This window comes from Mobula birostris, chromosome 27, assembly GCF_030028105.1.
Source record: "Mobula birostris isolate sMobBir1 chromosome 27, sMobBir1.hap1, whole genome shotgun sequence".
In the NCBI taxonomy this organism is placed as follows: domain Eukaryota; kingdom Metazoa; phylum Chordata; class Chondrichthyes; order Myliobatiformes; family Myliobatidae; genus Mobula; species Mobula birostris.
In genome coordinates this window covers 5,582,350-5,603,399 of record NC_092396.1, presented here as the reverse complement: position 1 = coordinate 5,603,399, position 21,050 = coordinate 5,582,350, and the positions used below count along the sequence as shown (strand labels likewise).

Sequence of the window (21,050 nt, the reverse complement as noted above, 5' to 3'; positions counted from 1 at the left end):
CCCATGAACACTAAACCATTATTTCTGCTCTCTTTTTGCATTGCTTTTTTAATATATAATTCTTATTTTAATTTATAGTTTTTCATGTATTGTACGGTACCATTGCCTCAAAACCACAAGTCTGACGGCATATGCCGGTGATAACAAACCTGATTCTGATACTGAAAAGCTAGGGCTACTGATCACTGAGCTGCCCCCACAGATGAAAAGACCACAGGACATGCACTGGTGTTGGAGCCAGTTGACTTCACCATCAATGTTTTGAAGAGTTTACCCACAAAGACGCAAAGGTAGCCCTCGCTAAATAAGTGGAACCTTAACTTTTCAATTCCTGCCGCTGTCTGTAAGATGTTTGTACACTCTCCCTGTGACTACATGGGTTTCCTCCTGGTGCTCTGGTTTCCTCCTACGTTCCAAAGCCGTAAGGGTGAGTGTGGGCATGCTAGGTTGGTGCGAGAAGCAAGACAACATTTGCGGGCTGCCCGCCACACATCCTCAGTTTGTGTTGGTCATTGACGCAAACAACGCACTTCACCGTATGTTTCGATGTACACGTGACAAATAAAGCCATACTTGTATCTTTCTCTCTCACCCACGAGGCTGCTGTGACACACTCACTCTTCTGATGAGTCCCCAAATCAAAGGATCATTACTTCACCTCCCAGCGAGGAGCCACAGAGACATACAGCCCACCCAAGCTGTTGGCGACACTTGCGGGCCCAGAACATCAATGGTTGTTAACACAAATGGCACATTTCGCTGTATGCTACAAAGTATATGTGATTGATAAGTAGGCCAGGGATTCCCAAGCTGGGGTCCACGGACCTCTCGGTTAATGGTAAGGGTCCATGGCATAAAAAAGGTCGGGAACCCATGCTTTGGGCTATATTTGATGGCCAAAGTTTAAACCAGAGAGGGTAATAATGATTGGGTGATCATGTTTGATGACTGTAATGCTGGGCTGAATTTATAAATACTGCATAATCGAATGTAGAACAGTACAGCTCAGGAACCTGGGCCAACAATGTTGTGCTCAACTAATTGAATTAATAATCAATTGGCCAACTACACTAATCCCTTCTGCCTACGCAATGTTCATGTTCTTCCATTTCAAAGCTCAAGTTAGATTTCTTATCACAAACAAAAGAAAATCTGCAGATGCTGGAAATCCAAGTAACACACACACAAAATGCTGGAGGAATTCAGCAGGCCAGGCAGCAACGTACAGTCGATGTTTCAGGCCAAAACCCTTTCTTATCAAAATACGTTTACATTGTACAACCTTCAGACTTGTCTCCTTACAGGCAGCCACAAAACAAAGAAACCCCAAAAGAACCCTTTAAAAAGACCGTCAAACACCCGATGGGGAGGGGGAGGGGTGAGGGTAAGGGAGGGAAAAAAGTAAGCAAATAGTTTCAGAGATGAAGTTTTGTGAAAGATACGAAGCCAGACATCACCACTGCTGGTTTGCGTATGGGCTTACCCCGTTGTGAGCATTTATACTTGTGCGTTGGTGTGTCTGCGTATCTCTGCAATTCACAGCCGAAATGCTAGTTGGCGGTGGGGTTTCTATGCCACTGTGTTGAGTTTCTTCTTGTTGAAACTCAACACGAAGAAGCTCAAACTTCAAACAATGGCGACTGAAACTGAAGGGGGGTGAATTTTCTGTGCTTGTCCGGCCACTGAGAGACATGGACGAGGAAATACATTTCAAATATTTTTGGATGTCGGCAGGTAGATTTGACGATTTGGTTCATCGTCTCCAACCATTTATTTCGCATCAGTGTACGCACAGTATACTGGGAGACTGGCAATCACCATTCGAGTTTTAGCTTCAGGTGGAAGTCAACAGGCTGTAGCAGCTAGCTACAAACTGGCGTCAAGCACAGGGTCCTCCATAATTTCGGAGGTCTGTAAAGCTTTATGGAAAGCATTGCAGCCAGAGTTCCTTCCCTGCCCTTCAGTCGCCCAATGGGAAGCTATTGCAGCGTAGGAGGAAATGCGATGCTACCATGCGGACCAATCACACTGTTACGGTGTGTGTCGCTGCGACGCATAGTTACATTTTTGGGGAGGTGCGCATCAGGCTACGGTTTAGGGTACGCAGCTATGCCGTACCTATGGCGTCGATTTGACACATAAGTATGAATTGGCCTTAAGTTCACCGCAAAGCCGAGTAAACATTGCAAGACCAGACATGAAGCCAAGCATTACTGCCCCAGTACTTCTTGCCTATCTTAGAGCCTCTTGAACACCTCTGCCGTAATTGTCTCCACCACCACCTCAGGCAATGCATTCGATATCCACAGCTCAGTGCAAAAAGCTTGCCCTGCACTTCTCCTTTGTACTTCCCCTCTCACCTTAAATAATTGCCCTCTAGTAGTGGATAATTGAAGCCTAGGAATAAAATACTGGCTGTCTACTCTATATACACTCAGTGGCCATTTTATTAGGTACACTTGCTCATTAATGCAAACATCTAATCAGTCAAGCATCTGGCAGCAACTCAATGCATAAACACATGCAGACCTGGTCAAAAGGTTCAATTGTTGTTCAGATCAAACATCAGAATGGGGAAGAAATGTGATCTAAGTGACTTTGACCGTGGAATGATCGTTGGTGCCAGACGGTGGTTTGCGTATCTCAGAAATTGTTGATCTCCTGACACACAGTCCTCCGTGCATACGTAAGACGCGTACGTAAGGCTCCTTTTCATTGACTACAGCTCTGCCTTTAATACCATCATTCCAAATAAACTGATTACTAAGCTCCGGAACCTGGGCCTTAGCACTCAGATCTGCAGCTGGATCCTCAACTTCCTCAGAGACAGGACCCAGGCTGTAAAAACAGGGGACAAGCTCTCTTCTACAATCACTCTGAGCACAGGTGCCCCACAAGGCTGTGTACTCAGCCCCCTGCTGTACTCACTGTACACCCATGATTGTGTAGCCAAGTTTCCATCAAACTCAATATATAAGTTGCTGATGACACAATTGTAGGCTGTATCTTGGGCAATGATGAGTTTGAGTACAGAGAGGAAATTAAGAACCTGATGGCATGGTGCGAAGACAATAACCTATCCCTCAACATCAGCAAGATGAAGGAATTGGTTGTTGACTTCAGAAGGAGTAGCGGACTGCATGACCCAACTTACATCAGTGGTGCGCAAGTGGAACAGATCAAAAGCTGTAAGTTCCTCGGGGTCAATATCACAAATGACCTGACTTGGACCAACCAAGCAGAGTTCACTGCCAAGAAGGCCCACCAGCGCCTTTACTTCCTGAGAAAACTAAAGAAATTTGGCCTGTCCCTAAAACCCTCACTAATTTTTATAGATGCACCGTAGAAAGCATTCTTCTAGGGTGCATCACAACCTGATATGGAAGTTGTCCTGTCCAAGACCGAAAGAAGCTGCAGAAGATCGTGAACACAGCGCAGCACATCACACAAACCAATCTTCCGTCCGTGGACTCACTTTACACCGCACGCTGTCGGAGCAGTGCTGCCAGGATAATCAAGGACATGACCCACCCAGCCAACACACTTTTCGTCCCTCTTCCCTCTGGGAGGAGGCTCAGGAGCTTGAAGACTCGTACGGCCAGATTTGGGAACAGCTTCTTTCCAACTGTGATAAGACCGCTGAACAGATCCTGACCCGGATCTGGGCCGTACCCTCCAAATATCCGGACATGACTCTCATTTTTCTTTGCACTACCTTACTTCCCATTTTTCTATTTTCTATTTATGATACATAATTTAAATTTTTAAGATTTACTAATTTTAAATATTTTTAATATTTAATATTTGTAATCCAGGGAGTGGGAAGCGCAGAATCAAATATCGCTGTGATGATTGTATGTTCTAGTACCAATTGTTTGGCGACAATAAAGTATAAAGTATTTTCACACACAACTGACTGTGAAGTTCACAGAGAATGGTGTGAGGAACAAGGAAGCGTCCCACGAGCAGCAGTCCTGACCTCTCTCATTAACAAGGCATTTTATGCCCACAGAGCTGCCACTCACTGGATGTTTTTGGTTTCTTGCACCTTTTTCTACAATCTCTAGACACTGTCGTTGGTGAAAATCCCAGATCAGCAATTTCTGTGATACTCAAACCACCCCATCTGGCACCAACAATTTCAGCTTTTCCAATTTCCATGTGTAACTAAAAGTCTGAGGCAGGTGGAAAAAAATGATTTAATTCAGTTGCTGTGTGCATTGGGATCAAAAGACTTCAGCTTCCCTGGTTGCCAAAATAAAAACATATCCTATGAGGAAAGGATTTTTACTTTGATTCTCCCTGGAAAAAGATTTTAAACTATTGTATTTCTCGATTCTCCTGGAAGAAAATGCATCCCAAAGTACTCTGCAGTGACATAATCCTCTGCCCTACTCGCTTTATGCTTTTGACCGTGTGGCTAAGCACAGCTCCAGTGTCATACTCCCGTCTGCTGATGGCACTGCTGGTGTGGGCTGATCAAAGATGGTGAAGAATCAGCATACGGGAGGGAGATCGAAAACCTGATTGAGTAGTGCCAAGAGAACAACCTCTCACACAATGTCAGCTGATCACTGATTTCAGGGCAATGAAACCAGAGAGAGGTCCATGTGCCAGTCCTCACCAGAGGAGAGGATCTGCAAATTTAAGTTCTTCGGTGTTATTTCAGAGGACCTGTCCTGGGCCCAGCATGCGAATGCAATTTGAAGAAAGCATGGCGTCACCTCTACTTCCTTAGGAGTTTGGCTTGACATCTAAAACTTTGACAAACTTCTATAGCTCAGCAGTGGAGAGCATATTGATTGGCTGCATCGCAACTTGGCATGGAAACACCAATGCTCTTGAATGGAAAATCCAACCAAAAGTAGTGAATACGGCCCAGTTCATCACGGGCAAAGCCCTCCCCGCCATTGAGCAGATCTACATGGAACGCTGTCTCAGGAAAGCAGCATCCATCTTCAGGGACCTCCACCACCCAGGCCATGCTCTCTTCTCACCGCTGCCATCAGGAAGAAGGTACAGGAGCCTCAGGACTCACACCACTAGGCTCAGGAACAGTTATTACCCCCTCAACCATCAGGCTCTTGAACCAGTGAGGATAACTTCACTTGCCCCATCACTGAAACGTTCCCACAACTGATAGATTCACTTTAAAGGACTCTTCATCTCAGATTTTTAAATATTTATTTATTATTATTTCTTTCTTTCTTTTTGCATTTGCACAGTCTGTTGTCTTTTGCACACTGGTTAAACGCCCAAGTTGGTGTGGTTTTTCATTGATTCAGTTACGGTTTTATTAAGCATGCCCATAAGAAAATGTATCGCAGGGTTATATGAGGTGACATTTATGTACTTTGATAATAAATTTACTTTGAATTTGAACACATCCATCTACGTTCAGATTCAGTAAGCCCGTTGACACAGCTCTCGTTTATGTAGGAGAGTGGAATGTGAGCTCGCTTTTCTGTTAGTTATTCTACCCTGAGCAGCAACCTGACTAGACGTTAAAGCACGGAGTACACCTCGATCAATCGGGTCCTGTTACTGACACCCCCCCCCCCATCATTATTCACTCCTTCTCGCACTGAATACCAGATGTGCAAAGTCATAAATTATTAGCGCATCCTCTGGCACTGCTCCCTGAAAACAACGGCCTCAGTTTTACAAAGCACATCACCTTACAGAGACTGTGCTGAGAGTCCGCGTCAGTTCACCGCACTGCAAGCCTCAGTGAAATATTTATCTGCAAGGTTTTCTGCTTCCCGCAGAATTCTTGTCTTATTCATGACTCCAGTGCAGACTCTAAAGTCGATTGGCATCCATTGTAAGCAGTGTCGTGTAGCAGTTTTGGGACCCTTGCCTAGGAAAGGACGTGCTGACATTGGAGAGGGTCCAGAGGAGATTCACAAGAATGATTATGGGAATGAGAAGGTTACCATATGAGGAGTGCCTGATGGTTCTGGGCCTGTACTGACTGGAGTTTAGAAGAATAAGGGGATCTCACTGAAACCTATAAAGGCCTGAATAGAGTGGATTTGGAGAGGATGTTTCCTATAGTGGGGGACGCCAAGACCAGAGGACACAGCCTCGGGATTGAAGGAAATACCTTTACAGCAGAGGTGAGGGGGAACTTCTTTAGCCAGAGAGTGGTGAATCTGTGGAATTCATTGCCACGGATGGCTGTGGAGGCCAAGTCACTGGGTATATTTAAAGTAGAGGTTGATATGTTGTCGATTAGTAAAGACGTCTGGAGAAAGCAGAAGAATGGGGTTGAGAGGGAATATCAATCAGCCATGATTGAATGGCATAGTAAACTTGATGGACTGAATGGATTAATTTGCTCCAATGATTTATGATTGTATGGAAGCTCCTGTCAGTAAATTATTACAGTGCTAGAGTAATCCTCCTTCCAAAGAAACGCCAGTGATTGCAAAGCACTTTGCAGAGGGTTGAAAGTAATATTATTAAAGAGCACCTCCTTTTTAGCCAAAGGCTTGATGGGGTTGGCATGGGCAACAAGAATTGTGGCCAAAATTTTGATCTTCATTACTCAGATCTTTGAGAGGTGAACTTGATCCTCAGATTTGTACTGGCTTCCCTCCATCCCAGCCCACTGCGATCCAACGGGTAGGTCACGACCACAGCACTGCACCTGGTCATGAGGCAGGACACAGAAAATCAAAGAATCTGAAGATGCAGCAAGTCTGGAGGGAAACAAAGTGCTCAACAGGTCAGGCCAGATCTGTGAGAGGAGGGACGGAAGCAACGCTTCAGGTCAAAGACCCTTCATCTGAACTTGGAAGGAGATGAAAGTGGCTTCTTGAAGCCACAGTGTGAGGGAGAGGGATATCTTTGAGTGGGCCATGAACTATAGGTGCAGAAAAGTTTAACAAAAAGGACAGGATGATAGTGCTAAAGGCCGCTTGCCTTTATTCGTCAAGGCACTGAGCTCAAAAGTCAGGCCGTTAGGCTGCATCTGGAGTAAAGCACTCAGGATCAAGGATAAACTTTATACATAGTTTATGTTAGGAATTTGCTGTGCTGGCGCGACATGCAACAATAAACAACATTCAGTAATTATAAAGAAAACATTTATATATAAATGAACTAGAGATTAAGATATGGATTAAAAAGTGCATAAATAAATACCAGTAGGTACTTCCAATGCAAGCAGCATTATAAAAAGTGTTTCAAAGTGCTTACGTTGTAGTGCAGAGACAGGGTAATAGACAGGGGAGTGTGGGGGATTACAAGAATGGTTTATCAGATTAACTGGGGGGAAGAAATTATTAAAATAATGTTGTGTTTTCTCATTTAATAGCTCTATAATGCTTTCCAAGAGGGAGCTTTTGGAAATTCAAATCTGCTTGTTCTAAGGGATTTCAGCTCTGGGGTTAGAATGGGAAAACAATATTGTCAATTTTCAATCAAGCAAGTGCCTGGTAAAGAGATTATTAAAAAAAGAGAAAGATTATCTTTATTTGACACATACATCAAAATATACAGTGAAATGGGTCATCCTGCGTCAAAGACCAACACAGTCTGAGGCTGTGCTGGGGTCAGCAACATAGCATGCCCACAACTCACTATCCCTAACCCCTGGACTGTGGGAGGAAACCCGAGCACCCGGAGGAAACTCACACGGTCATGGGGAGAAGGCACAAACTCGAGATAGACATCGGTGGGGACTGAACCCAATCAGTGATCAGTCCTGCTGTAACGCACTGCGCTAACCACTATGCTACTGTGCCGTGTCATTAAGGTTATGAGATATGGTAAACAGAGGAGAGTTCCTTCAAGTTACACAGCAGGGAAACAGGCCCTTCAGCCCACAGTTCCTACTGACCACCAAGCCCCTACTTACACTATTTCTTCACTAATCTCACTTTCTCCTTCTTCAAATCCCGTAATCCTCCCTTACCCTCCATGGCTCACAAAGATCTTATCACTCAACTACACACTAGGAGCAATGTACTGTGCCCAACTCATCAGTCAGGCAGCATCCATGGTGGAGAATAAACAGTTGCCTTTTCGGGCCAAGACCCCTTCATCAGGACTGGAAAGGAAGGGGGGAAAGATGGCAGAATTAAAAGGTTGGGGGAGGGCAAGGAGAACAAACTGACAGGTGATAGGTAAAACCAGGTGAGGGAGAAGGTGGGTGGCTGGGGGGGGAGTTGAAGTATAAAGCTGATAGGTGATAGGTGGAAGCGGTGAATGGGAGGGTGAGTGGGGGGGTGACGTATGGAGCTGATAGGTGATAGGTGGAAGAGGTGAATGGGAAGGTGATTTGGGGGGGTGACATATGGAGCTGATAGGTGATAGGTGGAAGAGGTGAAAGGGAAGGTGAGGGGGGGTGATGTATGGAGCTGATAGGTGATAGGTGGAAGAGGTGAAAGGGAAGGTGAGGGGGGGTGATGTATGGAGCTGATAGGTGATAGGTGGAAGAGGTGAAAGGGAAGGTGAGGGGGGGTGATGTATGGAGCTGATAGGTGATAGGTGGAAGCGGTGAATGGGAAGGTGAGTGGGGGGGTGACGTATGGAGTTGATAGGTGATAGGTGGAAGAGGTGAATGGGAAGGTGATTTGGGGGGGTGACATATGGAGCTGATAGGTGATAGGTGGAAGAGGTGAATGGGAAGGTGATTTGGGGGGGTGACATATGGAGCTGATAGGTGATAGGTGGAAGAGGTGAATGGGAAGGTGATTTGGGGGGGTGACGTATGGAGCTGATAGGTGATAGGTGGAAGAGGTGGAAGGGAAGGTGATTTGGGGGGGTGACGTATGGAGCTGATAGGTGATAGGTGGAAGAGGTGAATGGGAAGGTGATTTGGGGGGGTGACATATGGAGCTGATAGGTGATAGGTGGAAGAGGTGAATGGGAAGGTGATTTGGGGGGGTGACATATGGAGCTGATAGGTGATAGGTGGAAGAGGTGAAGGGGAAGGTGAGTGGGGGGGTGACGTATGGAGCTGATAGGTGGAAGAGGTGAAAGGGAAGGAGAGTGGGGGGGTGACGTATGGAGCTGATAGGTGATAGGTGGAAGAGGTGGAAGGGAAGGTGATTTGGGGGGGTGACGTATGGAGCTGATAGGTGATAGGTGGAAGAGGTGGAAGGGAAGGTGATTTGGGGGGGTGACATATGGAGCTGATAGGTGATAGGTGGAAGAGGTGAATGGGAAGGTGAGTGGGGGGGTGATGTATGGAGCTGATAGGTGATAGGTGGAAGAGGTGAAAGGGAAGGTGAGTGGGGGAGTGACGTATGGAGCTGATAGGTGATAGGTGGAAGAGGTGAAAGGGAAGGTGAGGGGGGGTGATGTATGGAGCTGATAGGTGATAGGTGGAAGAAGTGAATGGGAAGGTGAGTGGGGGGGTGACGTATGGAGCTGATAGGTGATAGGTGGAAGAGGTGAAGGGGAAGGTGAGTGGGGGGGTGACGTATGGAGCTGATAGGTGGAAGAGGTGAAAGGGAAGGTGAGTGGGGGGGTGACGTATGGAGTTGATAGGTGATAGGTGGAAGAGGTGGAAGGGAAGGTGATTTGGGGGGGTGACGTATGGAGCTGATAGGTGATAGGTGGAAGAGGTGGAAGGGAAGGTGATTTGGGGGGGTGACATATGGAGCTGATAGGTGATAGGTGGAAGAGGTGAATGGGAAGGTGAGTGGGGGGGTGATGTATGGAGCTGATAGGTGATAGGTGGAAGAGGTGAAGGGGAAGGTGAGTGGGGGGGTGACGTATGGAGCTGATAGGTGGAAGAGGTGAAAGGGAAGGTGAGGGGGGGTGGCGTATGGAGCTGATAGGTGATAGGTGGAAGAGGTGAATGGGAAGGTGATTTGGGGGGGTGACGTATGGAGTTGATAGGTGATAGGTGGAAGAGGTGAAAGGGAAGGTGATTTGGGGGGGTGACATATGGAGCTGATAGGTGATAGGTGGAAGAGGTGAAAGGGAAGGTGAGTGGGGGGGTGACGTATGGAGCTGATAGGTGATAGGTGGAAGAGGTGGAAGGGAAGGTGATTTGGGGGGGTGACGTATGGAGCTGATAGGTGATAGGTGGAAGAGGTGGAAGGGAAGGTGAGTGGGGGGGGTGACGTATGGAGCTGATAGGTGATAGGTGGAAGAGGTGAAAGGGAAGGTGAGTGGGGGGTGACGTATGGAGCTGATAGGTGATAGGTGGAAGCGGTGAATGGGAGGGTGAGTGGGGGGGTGACGTATGGAGCTGATAGGTGATAGGTGGAAGAGGTGAATGGGAAGGTGAGGGGGGGTGATGTATGGAGCTGATAGGTGATAGGTGGAAGAGGTGAAAGGGAAGGTGAGTGGGGGGGTGATGTATGGAGCTGATAGGTGATAGGTGGAAGAGGTGAAGGGGAAGGTGAGTGGGGGGGTGACGTATGGAGCTGATAGGTGATAGGTGGAAGAGGTGAATAGGAAGGTGAGTGGGGGGGTGACGTATGGAGCTGATAGGTGGAAGAGGTGAATGGGAAGGTGATTTGGGGGGGTGACATATGGAGCTGATAGGTGATAGGTGGAAGAGGTGAATGGGAAGGTGAGTGGGGGGGTGATGTATGGAGCTGATAGGTGATAGGTGGAAGAGGTGAATGGGAAGGTGAGTGGGGGGTGACGTATGGAGCTGATAGGTGATAGGTGGAAGAGGTGAAGGGGAAGGTGATTTGGGGGGGGTGACGTATGGAGTTGAAGGTGATAGGTGGAAGAGGTGAAAGGGAAGGTGATTTGGGGGGGTGACGTATGGAGCTGATAGGTGATAGGTGGAAGAGGTGAAAGGGAAGGTGAGTGGGGGGGTGACGTATGGAGCTGATAGGTGATAGGTGGAAGAGGTGGAAGGGAAGGTGATTTGTGGGGGGGTGATGTATGGAGCTGATAGGTGATAGGTGGAAGAGGTGGAAGGGAAGGTGAGTGGGGGGGTGACGTATGGAGCTGATAGGTGATAGGTGGAAGAGGTGAAAGGGAAGGTGAGTGGGGGGTGACGTATGGAGCTGATAGGTGATAGGTGGAAGCGGTGAATGGGAAGGTGAGTGGGGGGGTGACGTATGGAGCTGATAGGTGATAGGTGGAAGAGGTGAATGGGATGGTGAGTGGGGGGGTGACGTATGGAGCTGATAGGTGATAGGTGGAAGAGGTGAATGGGAAGGTGAGGGGGGGTGATGTATGGAGCTGATAGGTGATAGGTGGAAGAGGTGAAAGGGAAGGTGAGTGGGGGGGTGACGTATGGAGCTGATAGGTGATAGGTGGAAGAGGTGAAGGGGAAGGTGAGTGGGGGGGTGACGTATGGAGCTGATAGGTGATAGGTGGAAGAGGTGAATGGGAAGGTGAGTGGGGGGGTGACATATGGAGCTGATAGGTGGAAGAGGTGAATGGGAAGGTGATTTGGGGGGGTGACATATGGAGCTGATAGGTGATAGGTGGAAGAGGTGAATGGGAAGGTGAGTGGGGGGGTGATGTATGGAGCTGATAGGTGATAGGTGGAAGAGGTGAAAGGGAAGGTGAGTGGGGAGTGACGTATGGAGCTGATAGGTGATAGGTGGAAGAGGTGAAAGGGAAGGTGAGGGGGGGTGATGTATGGAGCTGATAGGTGATAGGTGGAAGAAGTGAATGGGAAGGTGAGTGGGGGGGTGACGTATGGAGCTGATAGGTGATAGGTGGAAGAGGTGAAGGGGAAGGTGAGTGGGGGGGTGACGTATGGAGCTGATAGGTGGAAGAGGTGAAAGGGAAGGTGAGTGGGGGGGTGACGTATGGAGTTGATAGGTGATAGGTGGAAGAGGTGGAAGGGAAGGTGATTTGGGGGGGTGACGTATGGAGCTGATAGGTGATAGGTGGAAGAGGTGGAAGGGAAGGTGATTTGGGGGGGTGACATATGGAGCTGATAGGTGATAGGTGGAAGAGGTGAATGGGAAGGTGAGTGGGGGGGTGATGTATGGAGCTGATAGGTGATAGGTGGAAGAGGTGAAGGGGAAGGTGAGTGGGGGGGTGACGTATGGAGCTGATAGGTGGAAGAGGTGAAAGGGAAGGTGAGGGGGGGTGGCGTATGGAGCTGATAGGTGATAGGTGGAAGAGGTGAATGGGAAGGTGATTTGGGGGGGTGACGTATGGAGTTGATAGGTGATAGGTGGAAGAGGTGAAAGGGAAGGTGATTTGGGGGGGTGACATATGGAGCTGATAGGTGATAGGTGGAAGAGGTGAAAGGGAAGGTGAGTGGGGGGGTGACGTATGGAGCTGATAGGTGATAGGTGGAAGAGGTGGAAGGGAAGGTGATTTGGGGGGGTGACGTATGGAGCTGATAGGTGATAGGTGGAAGAGGTGGAAGGGAAGGTGAGTGGGGGGGGTGACGTATGGAGCTGATAGGTGATAGGTGGAAGAGGTGAAAGGGAAGGTGAGTGGGGGGTGACGTATGGAGCTGATAGGTGATAGGTGGAAGCGGTGAATGGGAGGGTGAGTGGGGGGGTGACGTATGGAGCTGATAGGTGATAGGTGGAAGAGGTGAATGGGAAGGTGAGGGGGGGTGATGTATGGAGCTGATAGGTGATAGGTGGAAGAGGTGAAAGGGAAGGTGAGTGGGGGGGTGATGTATGGAGCTGATAGGTGATAGGTGGAAGAGGTGAAGGGGAAGGTGAGTGGGGGGGTGACGTATGGAGCTGATAGGTGATAGGTGGAAGAGGTGAATAGGAAGGTGAGTGGGGGGGTGACGTATGGAGCTGATAGGTGGAAGAGGTGAATGGGAAGGTGATTTGGGGGGGTGACATATGGAGCTGATAGGTGATAGGTGGAAGAGGTGAATGGGAAGGTGAGTGGGGGGGTGATGTATGGAGCTGATAGGTGATAGGTGGAAGAGGTGAATGGGAAGGTGAGTGGGGGGTGACGTATGGAGCTGATAGGTGATAGGTGGAAGAGGTGAAGGGGAAGGTGATTTGGGGGGGTGACGTATGGAGTTGAAGGTGATAGGTGGAAGAGGTGAAAGGGAAGGTGATTTGGGGGGGTGACGTATGGAGCTGATAGGTGATAGGTGGAAGAGGTGAAAGGGAAGGTGAGTGGGGGGGTGACGTATGGAGCTGATAGGTGATAGGTGGAAGAGGTGGAAGGGAAGGTGATTTGTGGGGGGGTGATGTATGGAGCTGATAGGTGATAGGTGGAAGAGGTGGAAGGGAAGGTGAGTGGGGGGGTGACGTATGGAGCTGATAGGTGATAGGTGGAAGAGGTGAAAGGGAAGGTGAGTGGGGGGTGACGTATGGAGCTGATAGGTGATAGGTGGAAGCGGTGAATGGGAAGGTGAGTGGGGGGGTGACGTATGGAGCTGATAGGTGATAGGTGGAAGAGGTGAATGGGATGGTGAGTGGGGGGGTGACGTATGGAGCTGATAGGTGATAGGTGGAAGAGGTGAATGGGAAGGTGAGGGGGGGTGATGTATGGAGCTGATAGGTGATAGGTGGAAGAGGTGAAAGGGAAGGTGAGTGGGGGGGTGACGTATGGAGCTGATAGGTGATAGGTGGAAGAGGTGAAGGGGAAGGTGAGTGGGGGGGTGACGTATGGAGCTGATAGGTGATAGGTGGAAGAGGTGAATGGGAAGGTGAGTGGGGGGGTGACATATGGAGCTGATAGGTGGAAGAGGTGAATGGGAAGGTGATTTGGGGGGGTGACATATGGAGCTGATAGGTGATAGGTGGAAGAGGTGAATGGGAAGGTGAGTGGGGGGGTGATGTATGGAGCTGATAGGTGATAGGTGGAAGAGGTGAATGGGAAGGTGAGTGGGGGGTGACGTATGGAGCTGATAGGTGATAGGTGGAAGAGGTGAAGGGGAAGGTGAGTGGGGGGGTGGCGTATGGAGCTGATAGGTGATAGGTGGAAGAGGTGAAGGGGAAGGTGAGTGGGGGGGTGATGTATGGAGCTGATAGGTGATAGGTGGAAGAGGTGAAAGGGAAGGTGATTTGGGGGGGTGACATATGGAGCTGATAGGTGATAGGTGGAAGAGGTGAATGGGAAGGTGAGTGGGGGGGTGACGTATGGAGCTGATAGGTGATAGGTGGAAGAGGTGAAGGGGAAGGTGAGTGGGGGGGTGACGTATGGAGCTGATAGGTGATAGGTGGAAGAGGTGACTGGGAAGGTGAGTGGGGGGGTGATGTATGGAGCTGATAGGTGATAGGTGGAAGAGGTGAAGGGGAAGGTGAGTGGGGGGGTGGCGTATGGAGCTGATAGGTGATAGGTGGAAGAGGTGAATGGGAAGGTGATTTGGGGGGGTGACGTATGGAGTTGATAGGTGATAGGTGGAAGAGGTGAAAGGGAAGGTGATTTGGGGGGGTGACGTATGGAGCTGATAGGTGATAGGTGGAAGAGGTGAAAGGGAAGGTGAGTGGGGGGGTGACGTATGGAGGTGATAGGTGGAAGCGGTGAATGGGAAGGTGAGTGGGGGGGTGACGTATGGAGCTGATAGGTGATAGGTGGAAGAGGTGAATGGGAAGGTGAGTGGGGAGTGACGTATGGAGCTGATAGGTGATAGGTGGAAGAGGTGAAAGGGAAGGAGAGTGGGGGGGTGACGTATGGAGCTGATAGGTGATAGGTGGAAGAGGTGAATGGGAAGGTGATTTGGGGGGGTGACATATGGAGCTGATAGGTGATAGGTGGAAGAGGTGAAAGGGAAGGTGAGTGGGGGGGTGACGTATGGAGCTGATAGGTGGAAGAGGTGAATGGGATGGTGAGTGGGGGGGTGACGTATGGAGCTGATAGGTGATAGGTGGAAGAGGTGAAAGGGAAGGTGAGTGGGGGGGTGATGTATGGAGCTGATAGGGGATAGGTGGAAGAGGTGAATGGGCTGAAGTACAAAATCCACAGATAAAAAACGCCAGATGGAGAAACTCAACAGTACAGGCAGCAGCCACGGAGATTAATAAACAGTCGACGTTTCAAACTGAGACCCTTCTTCAGGAGTGAAAAGGGGGCAGACACTAGAATAAAAAGGTTGGGGGGGGGGAGGAGAAACAGGACAGTTAGAAGGTGACAGGTGAAACCAGGTGGGTGGGAAAGGTAAAGGGCTGGAGAGGAAGAAATCTGAAAGGAGAGGAGAGTGAACGATGGGAGACAGGGAAAGAGGAGGGGACCCGGGGGAGGTGATAGGCAGGTGAGAAGAGGTAAGAGGCCAGAGGGGGCAACAGTAGAAGAGGGGAGGGGTAGGGAAACCTTTTTTTTTTAAACCAGAAGGAAAAATTGATATTCAAGTACAAATGGCAAACAGTACAGGCCCTTTGTGTGCAATGTTGGGTCGACATTTTAACCTACTTTAAGATCAATCTAACCCCCCCCTTACACAGACCTCCATTTTTCTATCATCCTTGTGCCCATCTCAATGCCTCTGATGTATCTGCCACTACCACCACCCCTGGTAGCACGTTCCATACACCCACAACTTTCTTTGTTAAGAACTTACCTCTAACATCCTCCCTATACTCTCATCATATCAAATTAAAATTGTGCCCCTCGTGACAGCCGTTTGCACCCTGGCAAGAAGTCTCCAGCTGTCCAGTCCATCTATGCCTCTTACACACCTCTACCAAGTCACCTCTCATCCTCCTTCACTCCAAAGATAAAATCCCCAGCTTGCTCAACTTTATCCTCATAAGACATGCCCTCTAGTTCAGACAGCATCCTGGTAGATCTCCTCCGCACCCTCTCTAAAGCTTCCACATCCTTCCTATAATGAGGCGACCAGAACCGAGCGCAATATTCCTAGTGTGGTCTAAGCAAGGTTTTATAGAGCTGCAGGTAGTTAGCTGTTCGATGAACTAACAGGTAGAAAAGGAGTTTGTACTTTCTGCCCATGACCCCTCTGGGTCCTCTGGGTGGTTTCCTTGCTCAGTCCAAAGATGTGTCCTGTGATTAGGCTAGTGTTAAATCAGTGGTTTGCTGGACAGCACAGCTCATTGGGCTGGGACTACTCCATGCTGTATCTCTAAATAAAATAAAATACAGTTACAAAAGCAAGACCCCACTGCAAAAAAAAAATCAAAGAAATAGGAAGAATTTCCTCTTTCGGAAGCTTTGGAAATCTCAACCCCCTAGAGAACCGGGGCATCTGAATTTCTTCTTTTTGAAACCCACAATAAAAAGTAAGCAAACGCCTGAGTTTCAGGGCACGTGGACAGGGCAGAAGTGGATGGCAGGTGAGCTATGGCTTGGGTGACACTGATATTGGGCAGAATGGGAAGTGGTCAGGTCAGGAGAAAGCAGAAGCTGGCAAGAGGGAAGAGGCGATGCATGGGATGCACCGGCAACCTCAGGAAGGGAACTGACCTGTCTAATAAGTGACAGCAAGAATATTCTCCCTTTATTCTGTATTCCCATAACACATTCTATATCTGTACTTTAACAACTAACTTTATTTTTTTATGTAACTCTTTATAATTGTCGAATGTTTTTATTACATGTTGGGTAAACACAAAACAGCAAATTCTGAATATGTGTACATGAAATGTATCAGGCAAATAAAGCTGAATCTTCATTTTATTTATCTTCTGTAACTATTACATATTAAGCATAAAGGTGTGTGTGAGTGTGAGAGTGCGCGAGTGTGCATGTGTATACATAAATACGTGCGTGTGTGCCGTGTCTGGGGCTGGAATGGAGGAAGAGGGATTATTTCGTTGCCGCTGTTCTGCCAAGCATTGTGGGTGTGCTACGTTGGTGCCAGAATGTGGGGCTGCCCCCAGCACACCGTGGGTGTGTTGGTTGTTAACACAATAGACATACTTCACTGTATGTTTCAAAGTACACGTGATGAATAAAATGGGTTCTGAATCTGAATGTACACTTCATGTCCACTCTATTACGTACCTAATAAAGTGGCCACTGAGTGTTGGCTTATTGTCTTCTGCTGCTGTGGCCATCCACGTCATGGTTCAACGTGTTGTACGTTCAGAGATGCTCTTCTGCACACCACTGTTGTAACATGTGGTTATTTGAGTTACTGTCGCCTTCCTGTCAGCTTGAACCAGTCTGGCCATTCTCCCCTGACCTCTGTCATTAACAAGACATTTTCACCCACAGAACTGCCACACCATTCTCCGCAAACTCTGGAGACCGTTTCGTGAGAAAGTGCCAGGAGTTCATCAGTTTTTGAGACAGTCAAACCACCTGTCTGACACCATGGTCAAATTTCTTCCCCATTCTGAACAACACCTGATATTTGCACTAACAAGCAGAATAACAGGTGTACCTAATAGACCAGCCACTGAGAATACGTTGTAGTTGTCCAGGACACATTTGGAGAACCGTGCGGAGTTCTGACCACCCTGTTATGGGAAGGAGATGGTTAAACGGTTAAAGAGTAAAGAAAAGACTGAAGAGGATGTTGTCAGGACTAGTGAACCTGAGTTATAGGGAGAGGTTCAGAATCAAAATCAGGTTTATTGTCACTGACATATGTTGCGAAATTTATTGCTTTGCAGCAGCAGTACTGTGCAAGACATAAAACAATTACTATAAATTACAATAAGAACATAAGAAATAGGAGCAGGAGTCGGCCATCTGGCCCGTCGAGCCTGCTCCGTCATTCAGTAAGATCATTGCTGATCTGGCCATGGACTCATCTCCACCCACCTGCCTTTGCCCCATAACCCTTAATTCCCCTACGATGCAAAAATCTATCCAACATAAGAAACACAACATTAAATAAGTATGCAAAAAGAGAGCAAACCAGTGAGATAGTGTTCATGGGTTAATGGAATGTTCCAAAATCTGCTGGCAGAGGGGAAAAAGCTGTTCCTCAAACATTGTGTGTGGTCTCCAGCTTCTGCAGCTCCAGAGGGCATGTACTGGATCATGAAGCAGTTGTACAAGAGGGCATGTACTGGATTATGAAGGTCCTTTATGATGGAAACTGCCATCCTGAAGCAGTTGTACGAGTCACTGGTGAGGCTGCACTTGGAGTACTATGTACAGTTTTGGTAATGTTGTTACAGGTAGGATGTGCTTAAAGGAAAAAGAGCACAGGAAAGATTTACAAGGACGTTGTCAGTACTAGAGGGCCTAAGTTAAAGGGAGAGGTTGTCCAGGTGAGGACTTTATTCCTTAGAAAGTAGGAAAATGAGGGGCAAGCTTATAGACGCAAACACGAGGAATTCTGCAGATGCTGGAATTTCAAGCAACACACATCAAAGTTGCTGGTGAACGCAGCAGACCAGGCAGCATCTCTAGGAAGAGGTACAGTCGACGTTTCAGGCCGAGACCCTTCGTCAGGACTAACTGAAAGAACAGAACCTTTCAGTTCTTTCTTCTTTCAGTTAGTCCTGATGAAGGGACTCGACCCGAAACGTCGACTGTACCTCTTCCTAGAGATGCTGCCTGGCCTGCTGCGTTCACCAGCAACTTTGATGTGTGTTGGTTGGGCAAACTTATAGAAATGTTTAAATTTATGAGAGGCTGAGATATGATGAATGGTCTTTGCCTCTGGGCTAGGGGGATCAAGACGAGGGGGCAGATTTAGGGTGAGAAGTGAAAGATTTAGAAGGGGCCCTGAGGGGCACAGAACGTGGACAGTGTACAGAATGAGCTGCCAGAGGAAGTGGTTAAAACAGGTACAATGGTATCTGTGGTAAACCATGTATATATGTTGTAACTCGGTTACCTGTCTGAACACACCCCTCTGCTGACTGCCTCTGTGGCTCCTCCCACAGAGTCCTGTATAAAGGTGTTCACCTTGCCCCTCCCCCTCAGTCCGGGGGCAGACACTCACTGTGGAGGTCTGATTGTACAGCGAATAAAAGCCTTTCAGTATTTTACCAAACCTCAGTCTTTTGGAGTAATTGAAGGTGCTTCAGTATCACTTAAGAAGCACGAGGATAGGTACATAGAGGGAGTGGAGCTTGGAGGGTTAAGGGATAAGGGATGCAGGAAACTGGGACTAGCTGGTTGGCATGCACTTTTTGGGCCAAATGGCCTGTATCTGTGTGCTGTATTGCTCTGTGATTCTTTCACTGAAGGTAGAAACACTCAGCAGGCCAGGCAACATCGAGGGAGAGAGAAACAGTCAACATTTCAGGTTGAAAACTCTCAAGAATACAAATAGCAGAGAGCAGGTGAGGGAGAGAAAGGTAGAGCTTAGGAAATATCTCTGATGAATGAGTTAATGCGGGTAGCTTGAGAGTGAGAATAAAGAACAGATGTAAAATGAAGGCAGTGAAGAGATTGAGAATAAGGAAATGTAAAAGACTGTGAAATGCAGGGCAGGGCAGTCGAACATGGCCAGGAAGTCAGGAGAAAACACACCCCTCATTTAACCTAAGGGGGCCTTTAAGGGACATCTTGCAAGATTACTAATTGGTTCAGCACAACATTGTGGGGTGAAGGGCCTGTTCCTGTGTTGTACCGTTTTATGTTCTATGTTCTAATGATGAAAAGGTTTTCAACTTGAAGCATTAACTCAGTCTCTCTCTCTCTCCACGGCGACTGCCTGACCTACCAAGTAAAATATCTGTGCTGAATACAATGGTAAATTAAACTCAATCTCTTGTCTGACAAAATCCATTCCTCCATTTTTGTGTGTCTTAACAGCCACTGAAACACCACTATTCCATCTGCATTGCATTTCTGAATGTTTCCAGCTCGTTCTGTGTTTTTTTAATTATTCCAGTGGTTGGGTGCATGCAAGGATGAGATCAAGATGATTTTTGTACACTGGGAGATGTGGGAATGGCTGTGAGAAGATCAGCCACAGAGGGAGATATAGGGTCATGGTCTGTCTCGCCGGTAACTATGGAAATCTCCTGCTCTTCCCACCAACATCCTTGAACTTACATCAGGTTAAAGAGCAGACAAGTCATAGCACCCTAACAGATGGAGGAGATGCAGGTTTGAGGTATGAGGATGCTAGGAAAAGACAGAGAGAAAGAGAGAGTAAGAGAGACAGACAGGTAGTCAGCATCAGACAGACAGAGAGGGAGAGAGGGGGAAGGGAGAAAGAGAGGGGGGAGGGGGAAAGAAAGGGGGGAGGGGTGGAGGGGGCAGCGGAGGGGTCGGTGGCGAGGGGGGCGTTGAGGGTTGGAGGGGAAGTTGGGGGTAGGGGGAAGAGGGTGAGGGGGAAGAGAGAGGGGGGACAGATGGAGGGGAGGACAGGGTGGATGTGAGGGAGATGAGGAGGGGGCAAGGGGGGCAGGGAAGCGGGGGTTGGTGTAGAGGGGGCATTGAGGAGGTGAAGAGGGGAAGTTGGGGATAGAGGGAGAGAGGGGGTGAGGGGGTGTGTGTGGAGAGGGGGGGTTGGAGATGAGGGGGTTGGAGGGGGGGTGGAGAGGGGTGGGTGTGGAGGGGGGTGTGAAGAAGTGGGTGGAGAGGGGGGCATTGATGGGGTGGAGGGGAAGTCGGGGGTAGAGGGGGGAGAGGGTGAGGGGGAAGAGAGAGGAGGGGTACAGAGGGAGGGGAGGACAGGGTGAGGGGGAACAGGGAAGGGGAGGGGACGAGGGGGGAGAGGGCCAGGGAGAGGGGGTCGGTGTAGAGTGGGCATTGTGAAGAGGGATAGTTGGGGGGAGGGGGAGGGGGAGGGGAGAGGGGGAGAGAGGGAGAGAGGGGGAGAGAGGGGGAGAGGTAGGGGAGGGGAGAGGGGAGGGGGAGAGGGGGAGGGGAAGAGGTAGGGGAGGGGGGAAAGGGGGAGGGGGAGAGGGAGGAGAGGGGGAGGGGAGAGTGAGGGGGAGGGGAGAGTGGGGGGAAGGGGAGAGTGGGGGGAAGGGGAGAGTGGGGGGAAGGGGAGAGTGGGGGGAAGGGGAGAGTGGGGAGAAGGGGAAGGGGGAGGGGGAGGGGATGGGGTGAAGGGGAGAGGGTGGAGGGGTGAAGGGGAGAGGGTGGAGGGGTGAAGGGGAGAGGGTGGAGGGGTGGAGGGGGGACGGGGAGAGTGACAGAGGGGGAGGAGGTAAAGAGAGGAGAGGAGGGAGAGATATCTAGAAAGAAAGAACGAAAGAATAGTCTGGGGGAAAAAACAGTAACCCACAGAAGGGCGTTCTCGACGTCAGATTAGAAATCGCTGAAGGAGTTAACGGGGTTTCGAGAGGATTGGAAAATTTTTTATAAAA

The 21,050-nt window shown here is 48.8% G+C and overlaps 1 protein-coding gene across 2 annotated transcripts in view; it reads right to left on the bottom strand.

Annotated features, from left to right (window-relative positions):
• noc2l (NOC2-like nucleolar associated transcriptional repressor) overlaps nucleotides 1-21,050 on the bottom strand; it is a 169,353-nt gene that overhangs the window by 76,610 nt on the left and 71,693 nt on the right. The window lies entirely within an intron of this gene.